Consider the following 9,709-nt stretch of genomic DNA (forward strand, 5'->3'; position numbering starts at 1 on the left):
ATCTGGCCACAGAAAATGATGCATTAATTTTAATGGAGACACTTAAATGATAATTATTCCACTCTGGCTCAAACGTAGGTAACAAATGGAATTCAATCAGTGTTCGTGCATAATGACCGTCATTAGGAACAAAAATAATAATGACATCCTATCTGCATTTAAACCTGTCGAGTCCTCACGCCGTAATATCATGCCGACTCACATCTCCATGGTGATAGCTGTTTTTTTTTTCTCCCTTCGTTTCACGCCGTACATGACTGTTAACCACATCATTGTTTGTGGCAAACCGCTTCACCATACACGCAAGGACTCATCTAATTAACTACTTGAAAGGTGCACTCTGATGTTGTCTCTTACTGTAATTGACAGTGGGAGAGAGCTAGCATCGTTGACGGCTCTATCTCTCTATCTCTCTCTCTATCTCTCTATCTCTCTCTCTATCTCTCTATCTCTCTATCTCTATCTCTCTATCTCTCTCTCTATCTCTCTCTCTATCTCTCTCTCTGTCTCTCTCTCTATCTCTCTATCTCTCTCTCTATCTCTCTCTCTATCTCTATCTCTCTATCTCTCTCTCTATCTCTATCTCTCTCTCTATCTATCTCTCTATCTCTCTATCTCTCTCTCTATCTCTCTATCTCTCTCTCTATCTCTCTATCTCTCTCTCTATCTCTCTCTCTATCTCTCTATCTCTCTCTCTATCTCTCTCTCTATCTATCTCTCTATCTCTATCTCTCTCTCTATCTCTCTCTCTATCTCTCTATCTCTCTCTCTATCTCTCTATCTATCTCTCTCTCTATCTCTCTCTCTCTATCTCTCTCTATCTCTCTATATCTCTCTATCTCCTAGGCCTTTCACATGCAGTACAGAACTCTGAATGCACCCAGTCTCAAATCTCTCTCTACTGTAGTACTACTAAATTATGAAGGATCAAACTGTCATTCAAATTGGTGATATGCATGCATCAGGTCTATCATTTCAGGTAACACTTTCATAAAAATGTCAGTAAAATAACTTGAAATTACCTCCAATTACCTCTAGCTCTCAGCAAGAGTTTTTGCAGGACCTGATCTGCAAGAACAATCATATTATATTTGTTGTTTAATTGTGGAGTATGATAGTCAAGGGGTACACAAGTGCAGGTTTCCAACAGCATTAGAGTCTGTACCGCATGCAGAGCACAGCGTGAGACTTGCACTGCTCAACGCAATAGCAGTGTTCTACAACAACCATCTCAGGGTCACCAGTGTGTCAGCACAACAATGGTGCAGAGAGCAGTGGAAGAGAGTGTGCATGCGTGCATGTGTGTGTGATAGACCATATCCCCAAGGTTTACTCTCTTGATTCAATAGCGCTCCACTTGGATGGACTCAATCATATACCTAAAGCCCAATGAAGTATGCTGTTCAACAGGGCTGAAGGTAGAACTCTGCTAGTCCACAGAGGGAAGAGGCTTGGTTGTAAGATGTGTATTTCTAACCACAACATCAGTGATATTGGAACAACTGAACAGAGATGTGAACACTATCCATTGGCTCAATGACATAGTGGAACGTAATGAAGTCAAGTGGAAATGTTGGTTTGTTAATCAGGCTTACAAAGAGGTTTCACCAGACTTTACCCTATGTGAAAGTGAAAAGGGCTATTCATTTCATGTGTTCACTTATCAGTTTATTCAAGCAGTTTTAACACACTTGTATTCGATTTTTTTTTTTTAAATATTTTATATATCATGACAATAATGAAGGAAATTGACCTATACCATCACATTCTCAACTCATGGTGCTATTGGATGCACAGGGCTACTGTATATATGAAACCAGTATCTGCCTAGTCAACCATATGAAATGACTTAAGAATTCCATCCCTCCTTTCTCAAAACAGTCTTTGCAGTGCCTGAACAATAACAATTGAGCCTCCAAAAGATAACAAAGTCCTCAGAAAAGGAGTTGAAATTACCAATGGTTTTCTGGCCTAAAAGCCATTTGTTCTTGAATACCTTGAGGATAATGAAATTCGGCCAGGGGCACAGAGAGGTAAGGCTGGGCTGTTGGGGTGCAGTCAGCCATTGCCAATTTCAGATTGAACCCATAACACTGGCTTGCGTGTGACAAATGACAGCTAATATGGGACCACAGGCCACTTGTAGAGGATTAGTGTGAGTGAAGGTGAGGCCATCTACAAATCCCCATAAGAGACCTAGTGTAATGGCAGGAGTACTCAGGCAAAGGACTCAAACACACAACTCAAACACGAAAACTTAAATCCAATAGAATACTCTTTACTTTCAGAAAGGTTCGGTACACAGGTAGGCAGTCAACAGGTAGGCAGATAATCCAGGAACGGGGTAGGCAAAGCAGGGTTTGGTACACAGGTAGGCAGTTCAAAAAGGCAGGCAGATAATCCGAAAAGGGGTAGGCGAAAGAAAAAAACGGGAATACTTATCACTAGGAAATGCTGGGACGTATGACACAAAGGTACAACTGTGACGAACTGGCACAGAGACAGGGGAACACAGACTAAATACACAGGGAAGGATGATGAGGAACAGGTGAAGCAAATCAGGGTGGGGTAGACAATCACACAGGCGGGAAACACACAAGGACAGGTGGTGAAGCGTCTGAAACCAGAGACAAGGTGAGTAACACAAAAATAAACAGGAAACAACAAATGAATAACATGAAACAAAGACAAACATAAACTAAGAAGCAGGACGAGACGTTACACCTAGTTTCAATGAGCTTTCATTTGGAGTGGTTGTCATAGTGTAGAATGAACTGCTGTGACAGCATAGCAAACACAGGAATAAAATGACAGGCAATCCATGATAGTTGTGAAAAACCAGGGGTTACAAATGGAATCCAGGTTCTCTGAATGAGATGAGTGACCCGTTTATGTGGGCCGTGCGTAACGGACCCGACCACACACCACTTGCCGAGTGCCTGTTGTGAAACACCGCCCATCCCTGAGGTGATGCATCTGTTGTCACATCCCTTTGCTCGAGGACTCTCTCCCTGGGTGAGCCCCAGAGCCGGGGGGGGGGGGGGACGGGTCTCTCCAGCACTCCAATGCTGCCGAACACTGTGTGGAGACGTCACAGGCAACTACGAGTGCTCAAGACGGAATCCGGTTGGAGTGATGACACCCAGAGCTTGCATGTGGAGGAGGCCTATACGCTCATGCAAAATTCAGCATTGTATCGGGAGAGAGAGCTACACCAGAAGGCAGTGGCCGTCCGTCTTACCTAGCGTAGCAACCTTAGCATTACAGTTATATAATCCCCCCCACACTGCTACCATTCCCTGATGTAAATGTGTATGAATTTGACCTTTGCAATTGAAACGGATGTAAATAGCATGTTAGGGATATGCATAGGGAAGCTTAGGCTGCCAGTTCCGTCTTGTCTGGCCCAGGCTCTGTAGCAGCCATGCCTTTTTCTGCCTCTCTTTCTTCTAAGTTCTTTAATGCTGAAATCGCCCTTAACGCCGTAGTAAATCTTTCCCTGAGGCTTACGGTTCAAATTAATGGCCCGACATAAGTGTTTGAATTTCATGAATTGTAATAATACTTACATCACAAGATACATGGAGTAACATCTCTACAGCGGCGATATGATACATTTAGAGCAATGTGCAAAGTGGTCCCCTGATACAGTAGTGATATATTCTAATAGACTCCACTGCCCAACCCCTGAGTGCTGATATTCATGTTTCATACTTGAAGGCTTAGCTTCTCCTGAAACATTTAAATGGGACATTAAGTGGCAAAGTAGATTAACACACTGTTGGCTTTACATGATAACTGGGGCATTCACTCACAAGAAAAATACACATGTTCAGATGGCAGACAGCAACAGCCTTGGTTGAACAATTAAAAGAATAGAAACTTTTCAAAACCACCCATTTATTCACTGAGCGAAGATTGGAAGGAAAAGCAAAAGGAAAAGCTCGCCTGTGGCACCTTGATGAGATCATTTTTAGACTTTGCTGTGATGATTCACCTTTTCATTTGCGATATGAATAGAATGCAGTTATATCCATCTGGAACCATCTGTCATGGCATTACCCACATCTCTTTAGGATTCTCTGCCAACGACTGGGGAAGTACGTACCTGTGTACTGTATGTGTCAATTTTCCCTGTGTGGCATTTAGTGTCTGTCTGTACGTCTGCAGTTGTGCACTGTAAGTGACTGTACTCTGTGTGTGTGTGTGTGTGTGTGTGTGCGCCTGCGTGTGTGTGTGTGGTGCTCGGTTGGAAGAGCAGGTGCTAGCAACACTAAGGTTGTGGGGTCGATTCCCACTAGGAGCATATATACAAAAAATATATGCACTCACTTTGGATAAAAGTGTCAGCTAAATAGCTGTGTGTGTGTGTGCGCGCACATGTGTGTTGGTGTGTGGTGCTGAATAGGACACAGTTGATGATTTCCCATCTACTTGTGACTGTGTGGAGTCAGTCAGCCGTGGCAGAGCTGCCATAACTACCAGTTGAACACTGTCAGGGAGATGACCCGCTTTCTACACAGAGGAGCTCCTCTCTTGACAGACAGAACAAACAATAGACAATGCTTTGAATTTCCAACTGCTCAACTCTCTATTTCAATAAGTGAATAAAGCATACATAATATTGTACAGCATTCTTACAGGCTAAAGATTTGGTTTCAGGATCACACTATTAGCACCAATTTGCAGGGGCCTAAAGGGGCAATGTAATATTTTAATTTCCAAACATCCCTGGGTATCTAAAAAATCACTGTGTGTTTTTTTGTAAGAAAAGTCGTCACTAAATATTTGTAATCATTATTTTCCTCTCTCTTCTGTCTGTTATTGAAATGCACGCTCTGCCGGTGTGGGTATGATGCTGCAGTTTTGAATGACAGTTCACCTTGTCAGTCCTTCTTTCATTGATATGTGTTCTTTCCTAAGTTCAGTGTTTACAAATTTAGCAACCTACAGTGTCTCTTATGTGGATGTATGCAGCAATTCTGTTTGCAGTTGGATGCTACTCCATTTTTCGGACCATTGTATGCTAAACAGTCTTACTACATTTTACCACAACATTTTAAATGGCCAGCTTCATCTAGTCTCTGCTGTTATCTGTACCTGCCTGGAGCTATCACTGCTAGTGCTGGCTAAAACGGGAGGGATGTAAAATGTAAACAAATTATATTATTGGTTTATTTGATGGAGTTGTACTTGGTTATCATTGGTGTGTTAAAATCAGATCCCTGGGTGACGTTGTGTGTAGGGCCAAAATCACACGGTAAAATCACATGGGAAACATTTATTTATCTTCAAGGCATATTTTCCACACATCCTGTCGCCATGCATGCACCATGGTTGGATTTGCCAGCTAGCCACAGTACACCTTCTGCTTTACAATCCATAATGCCTCAGCCATCCCAATCCATCCCATAATAACATTACAGGGCTATGTGCAAACAGCTCAGCATTGGTATCCACCACCTGTCTCTTCGGATGGTTGAGATAGGAATTGGTATCAATACCATTCCTCATTCCATTCCGTGCATTGCAATGAGCCCGTCCTCCGATTTCTACATCCACCAGCCTCCCCTTCAGTGTCAGGGCTACTGCAACCATGTTTGTTTTTGTTAATTGAGGGGCACATTGCAGAGCGGCTACATTGACATGTACCTCAGTCCATCCCCGGAGTGAGAGGCTCCCCGCGAGCAGAGAGGTCATGACCTGAGCCAGGGGCCTGTCCCCAGAGAGCTAGAAATCGCAGCCAACTAACACCACAAACAATTAAAACAAACCACTCCTAGGTGTCCGGACGGACGGAGCGCTCCATCCTCTCTGCCGGTGGGGGGGTAGGAGCGAGGCTCTACCACAGGCTAACTGTATGGGCTCGATGGTAACTGCTCTATAATGATTCTGAAGAACAGCAAAGCCTGAGAAATCAATATGAGCACAGCAGCTGCATACAGCCTGTGGAGTTGGAGGACGAAGGTGGTGTCCATAGCTTTACCACTAGAACCACACACACACACACACATACCCACATACCCACACACACACACACACACACACACACCCACACACACACACACACACACACACACACACACACACACACACACACACACACACACACACACACACAGTCCTCTGTGGCTCAGTTGGTGGAGCATGGCGTTAACAACACTAAGGTTGTGGGTTTGATTCCCGCTGGGACCATATATACTGAAAAATGTATGTACTCACTGCAATGTAAGTCGCTTTGGTTAAAAGCGTCAGCTAAATGGCATATATTATATATGTATTACACACACACACACACACACACACACACACACACACACACACACACACCAACAATGATCAACAAAATAAAACTGACAATCTTCAGTCCTTTGGACTCTTAGGAATAGGGCGTATAATGAAAAATGTATCAAAACACCATCTTGAGAGAAAAGTCATGGTAAGTCCACCAATGTCTGATGCAATAACAACACTTTCCCAGCTCTCACACAAAGGGTATAGTTGATATCCAATGCTGAGTCTGTGGCCTTTGCACCATTTGCACAGCTCACAGATCCAGACATCTCACAGGCCCACACACACACACACACACACAACAGGCAGAGGAAGAGGGAGAGTCAGCCAGCCAGCCAGGACTCCCTGGGCCTAAATATGCAGTGTCCATGGCTGCAGAGTAGGCCCCTCCACCCCCTGTCAAAGCCGTTGTGAATCCTAATGATCACAGAGCCCCCACTCTCCGCTCCAGGGGTCTTGACAAAACAGGAGATGGCGGGGACCCTTCAGAAGACAGTGCCGGTGCGCTCCACCTGCTCACTGATTCTTACGCCTGGAGGAGCCCGAAGGCACCGCCATCAACCCCCCCCCCACCCCTCCCCTTCCACCACCACCACTAGACCACTACCACCACAACCACCACCACTACACACACACCTCCCTCCTCCCTCTCTTCAAGTTCCTCTTACCCCTCTCTCCTCCTCCTCCTCCTTCCCGGCCCTCTTCTGCCTCCTCCTTTCTCCCTCCCCCGCTTCCCCTCTCTCTTATGCCCCCCCCCCCCGCCTCCCCCACCGTCCACCCGCCTCCCTTCTACCTCCCTTCCCCCTACCTATCCTCCATCCTTTGCCTCTCCCTCTCCCTCTCCCTCTCCCTCTCCCCAGTCCTCTCTCTCTCTCCCACCATGCAGAATGTATGAAACAACCCCTCCCACACACAAACACACACACACACACACACGTCTGTCAGAAGACATCACTGAGGGAAGAAGTTGAGGGGAGGTGACAGTGTGCTGAAGGAAACATGCGTGCCAAGAACATGGAACCTCAATCATCCACCTCAAGGTACTCTGGAGCGAGAACATAGGAGGATTTCACATCCATTTTCAAGAGGCCAGGTCTGGAGAGGATCCCATATGCATTTGTGTATATTTCTAATCCACAGGTTGAATGGACACATCAGAGGGAAGGTCTCCATTTGCCTCCCGTATAGTTTTTTCTGTCTAGATTGTGATGGGGTTTAGTAATTGTCGGTGGTTTTAGTTTAAGGAAATCTATGGCATTTTGATCATCAAAAGCCGTTACATCTCTCTCTAATGTTACATTAGAGAGAGAGATCGAGAGCGGAGGAGGAGAGAGAGAGAGAGAGTAATGAATCATGGATAAGTAGAGACACTGCATGGAAAGTGATGACAGCCTAAAGGCCTTTTCACTATCCATCAGAGTCAACAGACAGTCTGCTAGCTCCTAGCAACAGTAGCGTATGTGATGTGCTAGTTAAACAATACCGCCACCAAGTCTGTCGTACTCTTATCACAAAGTTATCATTATCGTCATTACTACAACTGGACACACACACACACACGCACACACACACATGCACACACACACACACACACACACACACACACACACACACACACACAGACAGGCAACACACAAATACACACACACACACACACACACACACATGCTGACAGGCAACACACACACAAACACACGCACATACACACACACACATGAATGAATGAATGAATTCATCAATAACATACCTCCACCCAACCCCACCATAGGTTCAGACCATGCCACAGTGGCTGTTGACAGTTGATGAACGTAACTCATCCTAGAGGGAAACTTCACCAGATCCAACCAGGTTCTGAGGAAAATGTTAAAAGCCAGCCCAACTAATTGGTTCCCTTGCCTCTTGTTTGTCATGTGGATTGAGCTCCTTTCAACGCCCTTGGACCACTCATCCAGAATAGCCTAGTTATTTACCATAGAAGAGCTCTGTGAACTTGTGTCACACCTAATAGACTGACTGTCAGCTGAACATTAGTGAAGACTGATGCCGCTCATTATTCACTTACACTGATTGCCCTAATCTTGTTGTTGTTTTCCATTGTGTTTCATCATGTTCTGGACAACATGAGTGGGTTTGCAAGCGATTCTATAGTCTTATTATCATCCAAATTCTTTCTCTTCTTTTTTTCTATCTCACCATGATACCTTGTGAACATACTAAAAATGTCAGTATAAACATGCATGTTTCTGATACATTTCGTTTCTTCGGGATGAGGAAAGCCTCTGTTTTTCAAAGAGGTCACGAAGGGCTGTTTCCACCAGAGACAAGAACTTCCTCCATCAGTAAGAAGTGGAACTTCTCAAAAGCAGTTATTACCCACCAGGGTCTTTTTTTCCCCCCGTAACTCCAGAGTTGAGTGATGCCGCCGGCCAGGTCCTCCTCAAAGCGAAGTGCCACTCAGCGCTCTCCAAGCTATTCCATTGTTTCGATGGTGGCCATGTTTTGGGCGGCTCTTAGCCCATTTGGGTGCTGGATTGAGTGTGTATGTAGGTTAGAGGGTGGGCTGAAGAAGAAGAGCCTCTCATAGCACTGGTTGATATTGGAATTCCTAATAGGAGGTAATTGAAAATGGGTACTTTGGAGCTGCTGACTAGTGCTCTTGTCACCTGTGAAGAGCTGTAGTAATCATGTGCTAGACGTCCAGTTCTAATCAACCAGGGATAGCAATACTTTACAGCAGGCCTAACAAATGCTCTTGTTCTTCTCTCTGAATCTAAATGCAAATTGGTAAGTAGAATTATATCAGCAAGAAAATCTACTGCCGGAAATCAAAGGACAAAAGAGTTTTGTTTTTAACAGACCGTTCTTGAGTATCAAATCAATAGCGATGATTATTCGATATACGTTTTGTGTTCCTGTGTGTCCTAAACGGTTTTTTTTTCTAGGCAGGTACGCACGCACGCATGCACGCACAATACAGTACATTACAGTAGCTGTTTGTTGCCATCGATTAGGGCTGATTGAACAGTGACTTTACAGGAAGACCACTCTTTACCACTATCTAAATATCCCCCTGAAGACACTGCTCTTTAAATCTCCCTCTTCACTAGGCTCTGAGAGAACAATTAAGATACCTAGTTCTACCAAAATGGTGTATCTATGCTAACCCTACTCTCTGTCCCTTATCTCCTCTCCAGCCACAGCCTTCATACGGCACGTGGCAAGTTTGACGGTAATAAGCACCTGGACACGGTGGGCGAGAGAAAGAGAAAGAGAGAGAGAGAGAGAGCTTCAACCTTGAGTTTCCACCCAAAGTGAGACGAATTTCAAATTCGATCAGAGAGGAGTGAATAGAATAAGTGAGGGAGTGAAGAATCAGCAGGCTGATGCAGAGACAGCCGAGTCTATTGTGCACAGG

The sequence above is a fragment of the Argentina silus genome (assembly GCF_951799395.1).
Source record: "Argentina silus genome assembly, chromosome: 14".
NCBI lineage: Eukaryota > Metazoa > Chordata > Actinopteri > Argentiniformes > Argentinidae > Argentina > Argentina silus.